The sequence below is a fragment of the Pseudopipra pipra genome, chromosome 6 (genome assembly GCF_036250125.1).
Source record: "Pseudopipra pipra isolate bDixPip1 chromosome 6, bDixPip1.hap1, whole genome shotgun sequence".
Lineage (NCBI taxonomy): Eukaryota > Metazoa > Chordata > Aves > Passeriformes > Pipridae > Pseudopipra > Pseudopipra pipra.
In genome coordinates this window covers 62446633-62462743 of record NC_087554.1, presented here as the reverse complement: position 1 = coordinate 62462743, position 16111 = coordinate 62446633, and the positions used below count along the sequence as shown (strand labels likewise).

Below are 16111 nucleotides of genomic sequence, written 5' to 3'. Positions count from 1 at the left end.
CTCCTTCCCCTCAGAAGCAAAGGCAAGCACGTGCTGCAATGTTTATTAGTCAAATACAGCATTAGCAACATTTCAAATATCAACTCACAGGAAAGTGTCAGCATTGCTGTTGTAAAGCCCAATCTTACAGCGCAAACTCCATTTTTAGAGGGAATTAAACACTCCCTACACCACTCCAAACCACTCAGGACAACCTCTTGCTCCAGCTCCTCCTCTGCCCCTCATTAGCTCACCAAGCAGCAGCATCAGAGGCAAGTGGGGGGTCACTGATGAGTTGTAATTAGTGATAGCCTGTCACTGGGAAAAGCAGGGTCTCTAATTAAGGCAGGGCAGTTCCTTTCCTCTCTGAATGCTTCCTTTGCTGGAGCACAAGGTGGAGCTATGGAAAGGAAAGTCCAATAAAAAGCCTGATGGATATTTGCATCTCTGTGACTGGCAGTAATTTAAACAGGTTTGGCTCCTTCTGGGTACAGAGCTTTGAGAAAAGCAGGAAGCAAAGGGATATGGGCCTGTCCACCAGAAACCGAGTTATCAACCCCTGACTCCTAATGGTGAACAGAGAGTGATACAACCAAACAGTGACAACTAAGGAGCCCTGGTGTGACCTGGCAGTTCTGTGATGCCCCTGCCATTGGCATCACTTTTGGAGGCTGTGTAAAGCCTGCCCTCAGGGTCTTCTGGGGTTTGTGTAATTGCTTTTAGGATTCTTGAGTAGTTTGCTACTCAAGAGGTACAGGGATGTGCTGTAGGTTCTGACTGTGATTTCCTAAGCCTGTTTGTAACTCTTTGCAAGGGGATGGTACTGAGGGAACATAAACTGCAAAAAGCAAGTGACTGGCAGTGGAATTTATGAGAATATTCCCAGAGCTGAGCTTGAGGCTTTGCTTTGCAGTGCAGTTTCCCATCAGGAACAAGAGTCACCAGCTTATACCACTACACTGGATGTGCCAGATTTCTGTTCCTCCCTCAAAGGAGATGTATTTTTGCCTTTATGGAGCACAAGATTTTAGTTCAGGTGGAGGAGAAAGTTTGTCCCTGAGAGAAACATCTTTCCTCAATAGGTAGGTTCCAATCACTCAACAGGGACTCCCACACACTGTCCCAGGGGAATCACATAAAAAGCAGAGACAAGGAAACAAAAGATGACTGAAAACATGTCACAGCAAGGAGGAAGCCCCAAATCTTTATCACTGGCTGTATTTAATTGCACCTGACATTGTAGACATATGAAGAGATTGCCTTGCAAGAATAAGCTGGAGGAACTTCAGGGGTCAAAGACACAACCCTTGACTTGCCAAAGGCTACAGATAGTCCTGGCTGAGAACCCTGTGAAGGAAAGGGATTAAGATGATCTGCAAGAGACAAAAGGCAGACAGGAGGAAAAACAGTAGTTTTCCGGGAGTAAAGGCAACATATTGTTAACAATGAACATGGAAGATTCCAAAGTTCAGGAAGGACTCACAGAATCACAGAGTCATTAGGGTTGGAAAAGACCTCTAAGACCTCATCAAGTCCAGCTGTACTTGTTTGAGTACAGTCCACATTGACATCCATGACATTACACCAGGCACCATCCTGATGGACTGCAGAAAAGGGCTTTTAAATGAACTTCTCAAAAAACCTTCCAAGCAAGGCAAAGAACAGTAAGTGGAAGTTTAGCTCATTAAGTAAGCAGTGAAGGAGGGAAAATCTGGTTTTGTTGAGCTCTGGAACAATTTTTACAGAGAACACGGTTTTTAGTCTCACACAGAGGGTTAACAGCCTCTGGGAAGGTGGGCTGAGAATCTCTTACCAAACTGTGTAAAGGGAGGTTGAAAATGGGATAATCATGAAACTGTACAGTGGGGAGGAGCAGAACTATCTCTTTCAACAGAAGGGCACAATTTTAAGTCAGCTCAACTGTATCATATAAATTTATCCTCAGATTTCCTAAAAGGGGAGGAAGAAAACCAGAATTTTAGGTGGCGTGGATTAGTCTAGAGATTTCTGCCTAAATTACAAAAGGAACCTCATGTGACTGCAACTTAACCATAACAAGAAGTTAGAGTCAAGTCAATGGTTTTACCTTCTCCAGGCTGTCTCACTGCAGCTCTGGTTTAGAGAGACTAAAACTGTTTGGACACACGCTCTGATTTAATCACAGGCTGATTTTTGATGAGCTGGGAGGAAGAAATTTTCACATTCTGTTAGTGAAGAATAGCTGAGGATAAAATAATATCCTCAACTGGCACAAAGAGACCTAGAAGACAATGTCTAAAGGCCCTTTAAGGTGTGGTTTGAGGGAGACTAAGCTTAAAAACCTCTACGTTGTAATAGCAGGAGAAGTAGTAAAAAAGAGGTGTAAGAACCCTCCTTTTCTTTCCTTCTCTCCCTGAACAAGGAATGATTACACAGTTGAAACCTGGGGATAAGTCAATTAACCTGAATGTTGAAAGCAGTGGTTACATCTCCTTCTCTAAAGAAAGGAGAAAACAGAGGGTATTCAGGTTTTTTTGTGGACACTGACCTGTTAGGTTGTCAGAGATTGCACAGGAACACAAAGCCTGAAAGCTTCCAAGGGTCTAAGTGAGCAGTAATGTGCATCCAGGTGTGAGGAAACCTGTTTTCAAGTCTCAGTCTGTAATGGATAGAGAGCAAAACTTTATTACCATGGATGGGTGACTTGGCCATTTTAACATATATTATAACAGGTAGGTTTTGCCAGCAGGATGGGAGAGAGACTTGGAAAGCAGTGAGGATTCAAGGGGTGATGGACACACACAAACCTCTCAGATGCTGTGGCAAAAAGAGGTTCATTTGATAAAAGATGGCTGTGAACAGAGATGCAACACTGCCTCTGCACACAGACCAGACATCTGTTAGAGCAGCTGCTTTATGCCCATGCTTTGAAGGAGGTTTGGATATTCCAAGTACTCAAAGAAGGGTTACAAAAAAAATTCAGATATTGCAAAGGAAAGCTTATATAGTATGAGGCTTAAGGAGCTCAGTCTGTTGAGCTTAACACGTGGAGATGTGACCTGAGAACCAGGAACTTCTTGATCTAACAGAAGCAAAATCCTGTGGCTGCATGGAGTGGAGACAGGTGAATTCAACTCTGAAATAAAAAGCCATTTCTTTGTAATAAGCATTATTAAATATTGGAATATCTTAGTACAGACTTTGGCTGACTTTCTTCTTCTGAGCCTTTAAGCAAGGCTTTAAGATACTGTTCTAATTTAACAGTTCAATGCAGCTTCCAGAAAACACTGTGTGGCCTGTGGAAACAGGGGTTGGGAAGAGATGATCAGTGGGGTGGTCCCTCCTGCCTGGAGAGCCCATGTACAGGTAGCAGGTACTCCTTTGATAAAATAAACAAAGACCTGCTTTAAAAGCCAGAGTGTAAACTGATCTGACTGATGTGGTCTGATGCAACAGACTCAGCTTTATTGGATTAACCAGCAAACTTTATCAGCTTCCCAAGAGTCCCATGAAAACATGGAGTGCCCACCCTTTCCAGACTGTTGCTTAAAAAAAAGGACTTGAATATAAGCAATGGCAAAAAAGGTGGATCAAGAGAGCAGGTTGTTAATCTTTCTGCACAATAGTTAAAATCCCTGGTCTGTGATGTACATTCACAGGTATGAAGCCAACATGAATCCGTTTGTAAAACTCTGCTGCTCCCTGGGTAGAAGAACAACCATAGAACCAGAGAATTCCAGAATGGTTTGGGTTGAAAGGGACTTTAAAGATCACCTAATTCCAACCCCTGCTATGGGCAGGGAACCTGCCAACCCCTTGAGTTAAGCAGAAAGGAGCAAAAGTAAAATGTGAATAAAACTTGCCTGTGCTACAATAACCAATCATTTATATCACTTTGAACCTGTGAATAACAGACAATTTGTAAGGAGTCAGGAGCACAATAATTTGCCACGGTTTTAAATTCACTTGCAAGAGTCCACACCTCTTCTGGGAGACTTTTCAGAGTCTGTGAGCTGAAATGTTTGGAACCCTCCAGCATCAATTTTCAGAAGCCAACAAATTCATTTGGATGCCTTAATTTTTAACACCATTCTTGTGATTTTTTTTTTTTTTAGGAGACAGATCAGTAGAAATATTCAAAGTGTCCTGAAAACTACACTCCTCTGAAGAAGCTTAAACACAAGAGAATTTTAAAAATTAAAAAAAGAAAAACTAGTTACTTTTTTGTCCCAGCTACTTGTCTGTTTGTTCTCCTTTTCCTTTTCTTCCTTTGTTTTTTCTAAGACCTGTGAATAAATCAGAAATGTTGTCATATTGTATTTGACAAGCAAGTTCTCTAAGAATGAAGAATGACCCCACAAAGCAAGGTGCAAAATCCCTAACAAGTGGCTCTCCTTAGGGCTGGTCCATGTGCACTCTCAGCTATTCTCCAAGGAGGCAGGATTGAAGATTCCTGCATGCACAACACCCCATGTGGGCTCCCAGCCTGCAGAACAGCTCCCGAAAGTAGATTTTGATGGGTCAAAGCCATTTTATTGAATTAGCCCTTTATTGTTTACATTAAATCCAAGTGAGCTCAGAAATACTGACTTATCCTCCTGAAAGGCTGGATTATACCGCGTGGCTCGGATGCAAAAAAAGATTAGGGCTTTTATACTAATTACTTCCAGCATGAGGAGTGCATGGACAAGAAGAGAGCTGACTTTGGAGACACTCTGCTGGGCACTTCAGAAGTATTTGTCAGATTTTTTGGTCAGATTTGTCTTCTTTTCTTGCCAGACTGCTGCTCCATAACAGAGCTTGGAGTGCCATGCTGTCATTAAACCCTGCACAGGAGAAGTGCCATGTGTGGGACACAGGGTGGGAACAGCCCTTTCCACTTGTTTCTGCTTGTTTTATCCACTCTCCCCATGTCACTGGTGCTGTGAAGTTCAGTGTAGCATCACTTTCTCCCACTCTGCATCTCTTGTAGCATCACTTCTTCCCGTGCTACATCACTCTTGGAGAAAGTAAGAGACTAGAAAGAGATTATCTCATTATTACTAAGTGAGTTTTCATTCATTTATACTTAATCAGCCAAGTAATCCAGCAGGATGCAAAGTTTCCCAGGCTACAAAACCCGAGGTGTTTTCAGCAGTCTGAAAAATCAGAGTGGGATGTGGATATGAATATTTTGGGAACTGGACACATCAGTGTCACTGCTGTAAATCTCCAGTGCTGCCATCAGACAGGAAGGACACACAGATACAACATGGGTAAGACTCTCTCACATGTGTGTCCTTCCCTAAATGAACCCTCTTATTTCTCATAATCAAACAGGCACCTGTCCGTGCAGAACAGACATTCAGCTTTTGGGGCTGACAAGGGAAATCAGAACTATCAGGGAATTCAATAATTTGTATGGGCAAAACAGATGGCCCAGGAGTGCCCACAGCTTTCACTGAATGACTTTGCACGCAGTGACATCACATCTTCTCACTCCACAAATTACTCCTTAGGGCCTGGGCTCTGCTGGTATTTGTTTGAGCGATGATACTCTGTGTAGTTTGTGAGACAGAACAAACAGGAGGCTTAAATGTGCCTAAAGATTTGTGAACTGCTGATCCTACAGAAAGGACACCCTGTGTTGCTTTTACAACAGAACAACGTGGATTTTTTATGGTTGCTCTTCTATCTTGAGCAAAATGTTTGTGCCCAAACTCTACGTTACAGAAATGCACAGACTTTTCCACTCACACAGCTGTGATGGGGAAGGTAAAGCTCACAAAAGGGTCTTGTTTTAAATCTTGCATTCAATAAACTGCTAGAAGAACAAAATGAAAACAAGCTATTGTGTTAATCTCCAGATTAGCCCTCATAGTCTGTCAATTTAATACTGATTAGTAAACAATGTCCATAATTAAGCTGTTGTTGGAGACACAAATGCCCCACGAGCCCGAACTAATGCGTAGTATTCAATCCTTTTACAAAGGATGGCAGATACAATTCCAGGAATGTTAATGCTGTCAAGTATCCATGATGTACATAACAAAAGAGAAGGCAGAGAGTTGAGGTAATTAAGCTCACACTAGACCTTCTCTCCAACCTGTACGTGTTTATTGACTAAATGTTATTAGGTGCAGTAAATAAAATGCCACTGAGTCGTGGGACCAAAAACGGGACGAAGTTTATGGGGCCGTCAAACTCTGGATTCCCCTGGCATCAAAGCACACACATCCCCTTTGCTAAGGCCAGTGACATTAATGTGCATGACAGGGGTCCATGGGGCCGTGGTCCCCTAATTGTTTAGGAGACCTTTTAGTCTGGTTGCAGACTGCATGTCTTGGTATTTGTGGAGCTAATTGCACTAAAATCCGCCAGCACAGTGTTTGCAGTGATGGGTTAACTCATTTATCCTCGGGATAATACTCAGCTCTTTGTCAGCCTGGTCTCCCGCGTTCACTCCCGACTGTCACCCCAGATGTGGAGGAGGAAACAGGCTTCCAGCAGTGCTGCCCATGGAAACGCCCTGACTGCACATGTGCAAGAGCAGAAACATTGAAATGGGAAACAAAACCATTTTCCTGAGTGTTTCCATTACTGGGGACCTGTTCTGCTTTTCTCATGAGGGTCACAAAGACCAGCGTGGAGTTTAGACCCCGATAAACTCCAACAGCTGGCACAAGCAGAGATGTCTGGCTGGGCTCCTCTCACTTTATTCTTCCATACTGAATCTTGTGGATCTTGGGTTGGAATGAGATTATCTTTAAGGTCCCTTCCAATCCTAACCATTCCATGATTCTATGATTCAGTTTTGAACTAGTCCTGTGCAGCACAGCACAGACAGGGTAATGCTCTGGGTTCCTTCTGACATCCTTTATTTCCCCTCAAGAAAAAAAATCAAAGTGGAAATAATTACAAGCAATCTTTTGGTTTGATTTCAATATTTTTGAATTGCACTAGTTATATCTGAAAAGTGACAGAATGCATACAAATATTTTTTTCCTAACACGGACTCTAATACTTACAAACTTCAGAGTGAAAGGAATTAAATATTCCTTTAGACATTTTTCCAGAGTCCTAGATTTATGGTATCTTTTCAGACTTCTTGCCCCATGTTTACAAATATGCAAATAACTAACAAAATCATAATTGTACCAATTCAGAAGCACTTTCTGCCCAGGGATCTCAAATGTCTTGGCTCACACAGTGTCACTGAGCAAGTTCCCTATGGGATGGAATGTATTGATAGCCCCATTGTACAGTTTGGACATCTGCAAATTAAATTGTTTTGCCAAAGGTCAGAAAGAGCATAAATTAGTGGTAGAACTGGGAAAAATACTCAACAGTGTCTTCCCCACTCTCCATCCCAGGCTACTCATGGAAATGCAGAACAGCACTGAGTGGCTTCCTGTTTGGACATGTGGGTTTGATTAAGGCAGGCCACAAGTTCCCAGAATTTTTGGCCAGGTGGTGACTTAGCTTTTGGGTGTTACAGAAGCACAGCACCTCTGCCCTTCCCTCCTGCCACACTGCAAACCTCCCTGCACACAGGGAGCAGCCCTGCCTCGTCCACAGAATGGAGATGGGATGGGAATGTGCAAGGAGAGGTGAGGGGTAGCACCAGACCACAGCACACCAATTTATTTTGGCTTAGACCGCTATGGAATCACAGGCTCAGTGGAAAATGCTCCTTCTAGAAAAAGAGCCAACCAGCCAGAATTCCCATCCCTTGAGCAGACTCACAACTACCATTACTGAGGCACAGTGTTGTCCCATATTTTAAACGCCTCTCTAACACCCAAAAAGACTTTTTTCCTTACACAAGGAGCAAGACTTGCTCTGTCTTCACAAAATCTACAGGAAAAAAAAATGCTACAGGTTTCTGCAGCAGCTCATTTGGGGTGGTTTTGTGGATGTAGGAGAGACGGCACGAAGCACACTGGAGGCAGAAAGTGTCACTGTCACAACAAGCCTGTTGGGCAGCCAACCAGGGTCAGTGTAATGTTCTCAGAGTACCTTCAGTGTGCCTGGAAGTCACTCAGACCCTGGGGAAATGTGGCCTTGCCAAGGAGTTCAGCAGTCCCTGAACACAGGTTTCCCCAGCCTGAGCCTTTCCAGAAAGCTGCTTGTCTGCCTCACTCACCCATCCCGAGCTGTCAGAACGGGAGCAGGTGAGACAACAAAGCACAAAAACACAGCTCAAATCTCTCTGGGTCACACGGTGGAACTTCAAAGGGAACAGAGGCAGCAGCTGACAGAGAAGGAAATTTGGGGTTGGGACTGAAGTACAGAAGTGAGAACTAGAAAGTATAAAAGTTTTTCCCATTTGACACAGGAAAGTCACACAAGAGGCTGCCAGAACTTTACTGAGCCATGTGGGAGATTAATAGAGGAATAACCTCCTTTTCCACTTACTGTCCTGCTTACACTGGGAAGGGCTCTTTAGATGAAGATTGAGTTCTGCTGAAGAAAGCATATTTGCCAAATTAACCCCATTTTGAACACATTAGCAGAAAAACAAAAGTAAGGATAAACTGTAGTCCCACTTCACATTTCAAGTGCATCCGAATGAAACAGGAACTTCTCATTGCTCAGCAGGAAAGAAATATGTGCTTGTCCCTGGCTTCATAAAAGAAATGGAAGTTGATCTCATATTTCCCCTTATTGTTTTAATTGTCTCATCATACTTGATTACAATTTGCAGACAACCTGGGGGTACTTAGATGAGAGATGCAACAGAAGCACTCACGTAGTGTATTTTAGAAAAATATTTATCCCCTTTCTATATAAGAATATGGACAGGCACATGAAAATTGCTGTCTCTTTTTCCTACCAGCCACAGCCAAGAGCTAATGATTCATATGTAAAAGCAAAAATGCCATAATGCACTTAACCAGATGTGGAAAGCTGAAAATGGAGGTGTGAGTGGATAGCTGTCCTTAGCTCCTCAGTGTTGCAGTCATCTCTTTCCTTAAGACCTGGAGTGGAAGAGCTTGAAACTTCTCCACACCAAACAAAGACAGCCCCTCTCGGTAAGAGAGTCAGCTCTTTACAAAAATAAATCGTTAGCTGGAATATTCTCTAGGCTGGCTGAAAGCTGGTTGAAAATCTGCTCTTTAACATTCACACAGAGCTTTGGTACCACCCAGTGCACCAAGAGGCAAATAATTACCTGAAGGACAACTCACCAAGACACACCCCTGAGCTCCTCAGGCCAAATCTCAGCACAAGAGCAAATTGTGCCAACAGCAGCTTTTTCCTGACTCTTCAACCACAAGGAGCTGAAGGGAGGCTCAGGCAGAGTGGAAATGTGCAAAGTTACTTACTCTGCAAACATCCTCTCCTGGACCCAGCAATACCTGTGGAAAATGGGACAGCCTTCAGCCCTGTCAGCTTCCTAGGAAAATTGCTCATGGAAGCAATGTATATCAGGAAGAATTAGTGAAGGTCTGCTATTTATGTCCTTTAAATTAGCCCTCGTCCCTGAGCCTGACACAGGACTCACAGGAGCACCTTGCTGGGACAGCTGGGGTGGCTGTGAGGAGGCAAAAGGGCAGGTGAGCAGCTGGAGCAGGTTGGCACAAACCTCCTTCCACACCTCACCTGCTGTGCAGTGCAGGATCTGCCTCCATCAAGAGAGATCCACATGTAGGGAAGTCAAGCCTCACTGCTCTGCTACACAATTTCAACTTCACCTCGGGCAAAATGTTTGGATCTAGATCCTTCAGGGACTGTCTTTGCAGAGCCTTAAGTTGCTACTCAGAATTATACAGTTAAATAGGTTTGTCATCTGGGTTAAAAATGTTCTGTGTTACACTTGTTCAAGTGAAAAATAAGACAGCATCCCTTCCTTGCTTCTCTAGAATGTTATAGGAATAAAGAAAGATAAGTCTCTCAGATGTCAGGGTAAGTATCTACAGAAAGAGACATTTGATAAAGTTAACAGAGCTTGTATTAAAATGTCTTTTGAAAACCAGAGGATTTAGCTGAGCTCTCTGATCATACACTGTCTGTCTGTCCTCTCCACACACATCCCCACTTGCTCATTTTAGCCATAAGTGACCAGACTGAGAGTAAGAGGCTTCAGAGAAATTAAAGACACTGAATTTTTTAAAAGCAGGTACTTTTTCTCTGTTACAGGACAGAGAGCACAGCACTGTGTCCCACCACAGAGAAAACCCTGTGGGACAAGCTCAGCCCCCACCAGGCAGCAGGAACCCACAGGGCAAAGAGCCTTCACCTCTGCCCAAACACAGAAAAACTTTAACCAGAAACTCCAGTAACGAGATTCACCAACAGAGAGACCACAATTTGCCAGAATTCTTGTTTAAAAATCCTTTTCACTGTTTCACCCTTTATCAGTTTGTCTCTCTTTTGTGAGCATTTTGAGGACATGGTTTATTGTTGAACATGGTGGTGGTGTTGGGTTGATTGCTGGACTTGATAATCTTAGAGGTCTTTTCCAACCTTAACAATTTGATGATTCCTCTACCTTTTCTTCTACATTTCATACAGGGTTACCAGACTGCAGAGATTAAATCTCCCATTTTTCTTGCTCCATTGGTTCAGCAGTAACAACAAGGCCAAACCATTTGATGTCTACAGCCCCACGTTCCCTGTGTGGTTCCCCCCACATCTGAAATCCTGGGTGCTCTCCCATCCTGGCTCACAGAGGGTTCCTACCCTGTGGCCTCTAATCTGTGAAGAGTTCCCCCAGTCCTTCCCAGTGGGATGTAGAGCACACTTGCCTCTGCAACACTGCTGAGGCTTTTCTCTCCAGCTGAACTGGAACAATCAATTCCAGCAATCAAAGGGACGTGGACTTTCTCAGCCAGGGCTGGACCAAACAACCACCTGTAAAAGCCACCAAGAACTGTATGAAAATCTCTCTTACCTCTTATTCAACTCCATTTTCACTTTTTGCCTTCTTAAGCTGTTGCAAGGTCAGTTGTGATAAAATATTCTGGAGCAATTCACAGTTTTGTTATTTGCTAAAGTTACTTAGAAAAAGGTCAATTGCCCTATTCCACATCATCCAGTAGCTTCCAAACAACATGTTATCTAAATACTGATTAGCTGCACTGAATCATTGGTTTTCACACTGTTAAGCTAAACCCATTTGAATAATTTTTGAATATTTTAGTTCTCCCTTTGGAAATCAAGATCCTACTTACTCCAATTCATGTTCCATAAGCTTCCAAGAACCAACTGTTGCAGTTTGCTGTAGGTCTGATCCCGTGATAAATCTCAGTTACCCATTTCTCCTGTAGTTGTAGAGGCAGAATTCCCTGTCTACTCAAATGAAGCTGTTTGTCCTTCAAATCTGATTGTTCCTCATTCCCCAAATGCAGGAACATGGGAGATGCTCTGGAGCAGAGATAAGAAGGAAACACATCACCCCTAAATTTAGGCAGGTTAGTGAGAATTAAGAAACTGTAGGATATTTTTCTGTAAGCAGGGACCCAGGCAAAGTTTATTCTATGCCAGTTAGAGTTTGTTAAACAGCTTCAAGGGACTTTGAATCACTTCACAGATGAAATGAGCTGAAGTTTTTGTGTCAGTTCTCATTTGCCAGGCAACAATCATAACAGAGGCAGCAGTTACACCCTGGAAGGGTGGAGGAGTGGGGTTACAGGGCAGAGGATCCACAGCAACTGTCACCCATCATCTCTGCTGGTGGTTCCAACTATCAGCAACCAAGAATGCCATGGAAAATCCTACTGCATTCGCTCCTGAAGGCATTCCCTAAGGGAGGAGAAAAATAGGTTATAATTTGCTTCAGGAAAAACTGGGCATTACTCCATCAAGATAGAAAAAAAAAAAAAAAAAGAGTGATATTTTAAAAGAAGATCATGAAATCAGATGCCATCTTGTGGCCAAACCCCATGGAATTGCTATGGGAGATACAACCCCGAGCACAAAACCCACAATAAACACACAGACAAAAGAGAAGAAATGAGGGATTAAATGACTGGTGACAAACTATGGAGACTTTAATCTCCAGGTCTGTAGTTCTCAGTTCAGTGTTTTCCTGTTTGCAGGTGTAGAACCAATTCCTCCACAGTTCTGACAGTTGAACTCCAGTAAAAGATTTAATTAACAAAGGGGTCTTTAAGGCCCCTTCCAACACAAACCATATTGTGTTTCTATGATCTAAGCATAGAAAACACTTTTTTGGCCTTTCAGGTGATTTCAGATCACCTCTCATGTCACTTATGACTGGCTGTGTGGTCTCTGCACAATATGAAACCACCTCACAATCAGGTAAAGCCTTTACTGTCACAATTATTCTCATTCCTGTTCCATGGTTTTGCAAACCAGAAATCACAGGATCATGGAATGGTTTGGATTGGAAGGGACCTTAAAGATCATCCATTTCCAATCCTCTGCCATGGGCAGGGACACCTTCCACTAGCCCAGGTTGCTCCAAGCCCCGTCCAACCTGGCCTGGAACACTCCCAGGGATCCAGGGGCAGCCACAGCTTCTCTGGGCAACCTGTGCCAGGATCTCCCACCCTCACAGGGAAGTATTCCTTTCCAATACCCCATCTAGCCCTGCCCTCTGGCAGTGGGAAGCCATTCCCCCTTGTCCTGGCACTCCAGGCCCTCGTCCATCACCATTAAATAATGTGACCCTCCCATTGCACTGTAGGAGGACCCCAATTCCTGACTGTGCTCATCACAAATATAAAAATCTAACATAATTCCAGGCACACAGTGACACTGAAGCCTCAGGGATATCTGGAAGATACACCAGAGGACCTACAGGAGCCCCAGGCCTTCTCCAGAGCAACAACTGGAGCCCAGGTGGGACATCTTACAGCATGAAAATGGTGCTAGATCCCCGTTTTTTAGGGAAATGACCTGTTCCTACCCCATGAAAACATACAGGATTATACATCTGAACATAAAAAATCCATTTGAGCTGGTAACAGCAGCAGTTGTGAGCAAGGGGTTAACCAGCAGCCATTAGTACAGTGAGGAAATTACCCCAACAGAAGTATAATCCACATGGTAGAAGACAAGTGTTATTCACAAGTTATTAATAAAAGAGACCAAAAAGAAGGCAATGCTGTACTGTTCTGTTAATCTCATAAGCCCAGATGTTCGTGAAATGAAAAACAGCCCAAGTACATGACCTTTCATACTGATGTAAAGGAATGTTTAAGATATGATGGGATGTTATATATCACAGGACGTTAAAAACATCACGGAGCAAATCCAGTGTGCGCAGCAAAAACGCAAAGAACCGAACACTTACAAAAAGATCTGTCTGATAAATGTAAAAAAAAAAGAAAATCAGATTATAGATTTCCATAATCGTTATTTTACACATTTTTATAGATACCACGGTGCCAAAGTACAGACGTGGCAGGAATCACCATGGCACAGGATTGCTGGAATTTCTTGCACTTTCTCTTAGTGTGAAAGGAACTGTTCATTCTTCGGAAGGCACGTGATGCTCTGGTTTTATGCATAATAAAATGTTATGCAGAAAGAACCCTCCATGCAAAAAAAAAAATATAAAAATCTGTGCACCCTATTGCAGCCTGTTCTGGGAGTCAGTTCTTGAGGCAATCAATTCATTCGGAAGCAAACTAGTTTGGGAATTAGGAGATCTGGAGACCGTAAAATAAAATTTCTCTGGATGCTGGTCACCCTTTTCTGTTCCAGCCCTGGTGAACAAAACACAAGTGAAGAGTGTGGGGAGATCAGAAGGAAAATCTGTGTGTGCAGACAGCAAAGAATCCAGACAGGATCTCTTGGTCTTCCCCTTGTTTCTTTTCCTTTCAGATGCTTCGGAGTGAAACATGTGGTTTACACTCCTCTTCGTGTAAACTTCTCCGGGGTGATCCCAGACACAGGGCAGGCCCTCTGTAAACAAGGTGGACAAAGCTGGGCCTCAGAGCCTGGGGGAACACGTGTCTATTGTAGCTCTTTATTGCCCACACCACCTGGTCCATGTGGATTCCGCGGCCACAGCCCGGCACAGACCTTGGAAGTGATGGGATAAAGGCAAAGGAACTCACCAAAACCTAAAATCCTCTCCCAGCACCCCCACCCTTGCTGACACTGGAACAACGTGGCCCCAAGGAGGGGGGTGTGGGGCAGGTTTGGGAGGTCAGTTTACACCCGGGTCAGCTTATACGTGAGTGTATACAGTACAGGGGTCTGTTTTCTATTTGCTTGTCAAATACCAACACCATAAAGAAAGGAATAGTACTAAATCCACCATTTTAACCTTACACATACCCACAATTACAGCTGAAATAACTCAGCAATTTTTGAGTTATACGAGTGCAAAGAAAGCATCTGTAACCAATCACCTATTTTTTGTTGGTGCCTTTTTTTTTTTTTTTGGCAATTCTATATCTTGAAAATTGTGAATGCAGTTCTAATTTTTTTTTTAAACTTGTTAAAAAAAAACACAACACATGTGCTCTCAGGCTGAAAACACACATGCCAAATTCAGCCTGGAGAGAATTTTTACGGCTGAGTTATAAACCCCTGAAAAATAGGGATTTATAATGGAAACGCTGACAGACCATTAACTACAATAATAACATAAATGGAGCAATAGAATTTCCAAGTTATCTCCTTTTTGTTTGGGTCAGCATTCCTGCACCAAGAGCCTGTGTAACACACACAGAGCATTAGCAGCACATCACTGAAGGTTCTCTCCTATGGAGTTCATGGGATGCAGAGGAAAACCCAGCAGAGGAAGGAGTGAGGCACAATGTGTGTGATGTATGTCCTGGGGTGCACCACATCCTCAGTCAGCTCTAACTGGATACAGGATATCTAGGATATTGATTATATCCTGTCTATCTCTTGCTGGACGTAGATTTTGGGAGGAATCCTTCCACCAAGCACGTAGCAGACACCAGTTTCACCTGTATCCACAGGAGAGCAAGGCACTGCTGGCTCATCCCACACACTTCCACTGCCCAGCATGAGGATTGCTCTGAGCTTTCTGTGGGACCCACAAAAGAGAGAGGGAGATGATAACCGGGCATGAAAACGGGGCACAGGAGGATTGTTAAAGATTGGAACTGCACTTCGTGTGCTCTTGCTTTAAAAGCTCGAGCTCTGCCTCCTCTGGGAAGATGAATAGACTGAAAATATGCAAACTGTCACACTGCTCAAGTTAATTTGTTCCCTGTTACAGACGGGGACGAGTTGTTTAAAAATAAAATAAGTGGCAGCTAATGCTGCAGGATCTGTACATTGTTCACCCTTACAAGAAAAAAAGCTCTTAGTGGTGAAGCTGTTTAGCTGTTTATGCCTTCCCATCACTGGCAGTTATAACAGAGTACATATTCCTTATGAAAACAGAATTTCAAATTCATGGAATCACAGACTGCTTTGGGTTGGAAGGGAACTTAGAGAACATCTCATTCTACCCCTGTGCCATGGGTAGGGAGACTTTCCACTATCCCAGGTTGCTCCAAGCCCTGTCCAACCTGGCCTTGAACACTTCCAGGGATTTCCCTGGGCAACCTGTGCCAGGGCCTCACCACTCTCACAGGGAAGAATTTCTCCAGATTATTCTGCATGGGGTTGATACTGGGAGTGAAGGAGGATGACAGATCCATGTACAGTGAGGATTTGCCAGATTCAGGGTTTTGGAAGATAATCCAATACAATCAGCATCTGGCTTGTTCCCTGCCTCGTTTGTCCTACACATCCTAAAGCACCTGACATAACATAGCCAGTATCATTCCCATTTTACAGATGGTTAAAGAAAGGCACAGAGGTGAAATAAATTCCTCAATATTACATATCAGATTTCTTCCAAAACCCAGGAAAAGAACCAAGTTTTCTCCTTGTTTTAGTAACCTTTGCTGTACAAACCTCAGATTTCAATCTTTTCCACTTTGAGGGTAGAAAGGCTCAATAAGGCCCTAGAGTTGACACAACTCATCTGCTTCAGAAAAGCCCTGGTTCGCTCCAGAAGTGGAGAGAAATTCTCATATCACAAAAACTGTTTTCTTCACAAAAATCCTTTCCCATGTGAAGTTTGAACAAAAGCATGCTCTTTTTCTGCTGACATCATCACCGATCCCGACAGTCCCTCCTCTGACATCCACCAGCTCCCTCAACAGGGAACCATTCTCTCCAAAAGCACCATTCCCTGTTATCTGCATGGAAAGAAGGAAAACCAGTGGTT

At 43.3% G+C, this 16111-nt stretch overlaps 1 protein-coding gene across 1 annotated transcript in view; it reads right to left on the bottom strand.

Annotated features, from left to right (window-relative positions):
- The window catches only part of BMP4 (bone morphogenetic protein 4), a 162405-nt gene that overhangs the window by 121785 nt on the left and 24509 nt on the right, over positions 1-16111 (bottom strand). The window contains exons 2-4 of the mRNA XM_064659596.1: positions 11115-11307; positions 4179-4244; positions 2507-2617 (exon numbers count right to left, since the gene is read on the bottom strand). The gene's annotated coding sequence lies outside the window, so the exon portion shown is untranslated. The remainder of the gene's footprint in view (positions 1-2506; positions 2618-4178; positions 4245-11114; positions 11308-16111) is intronic.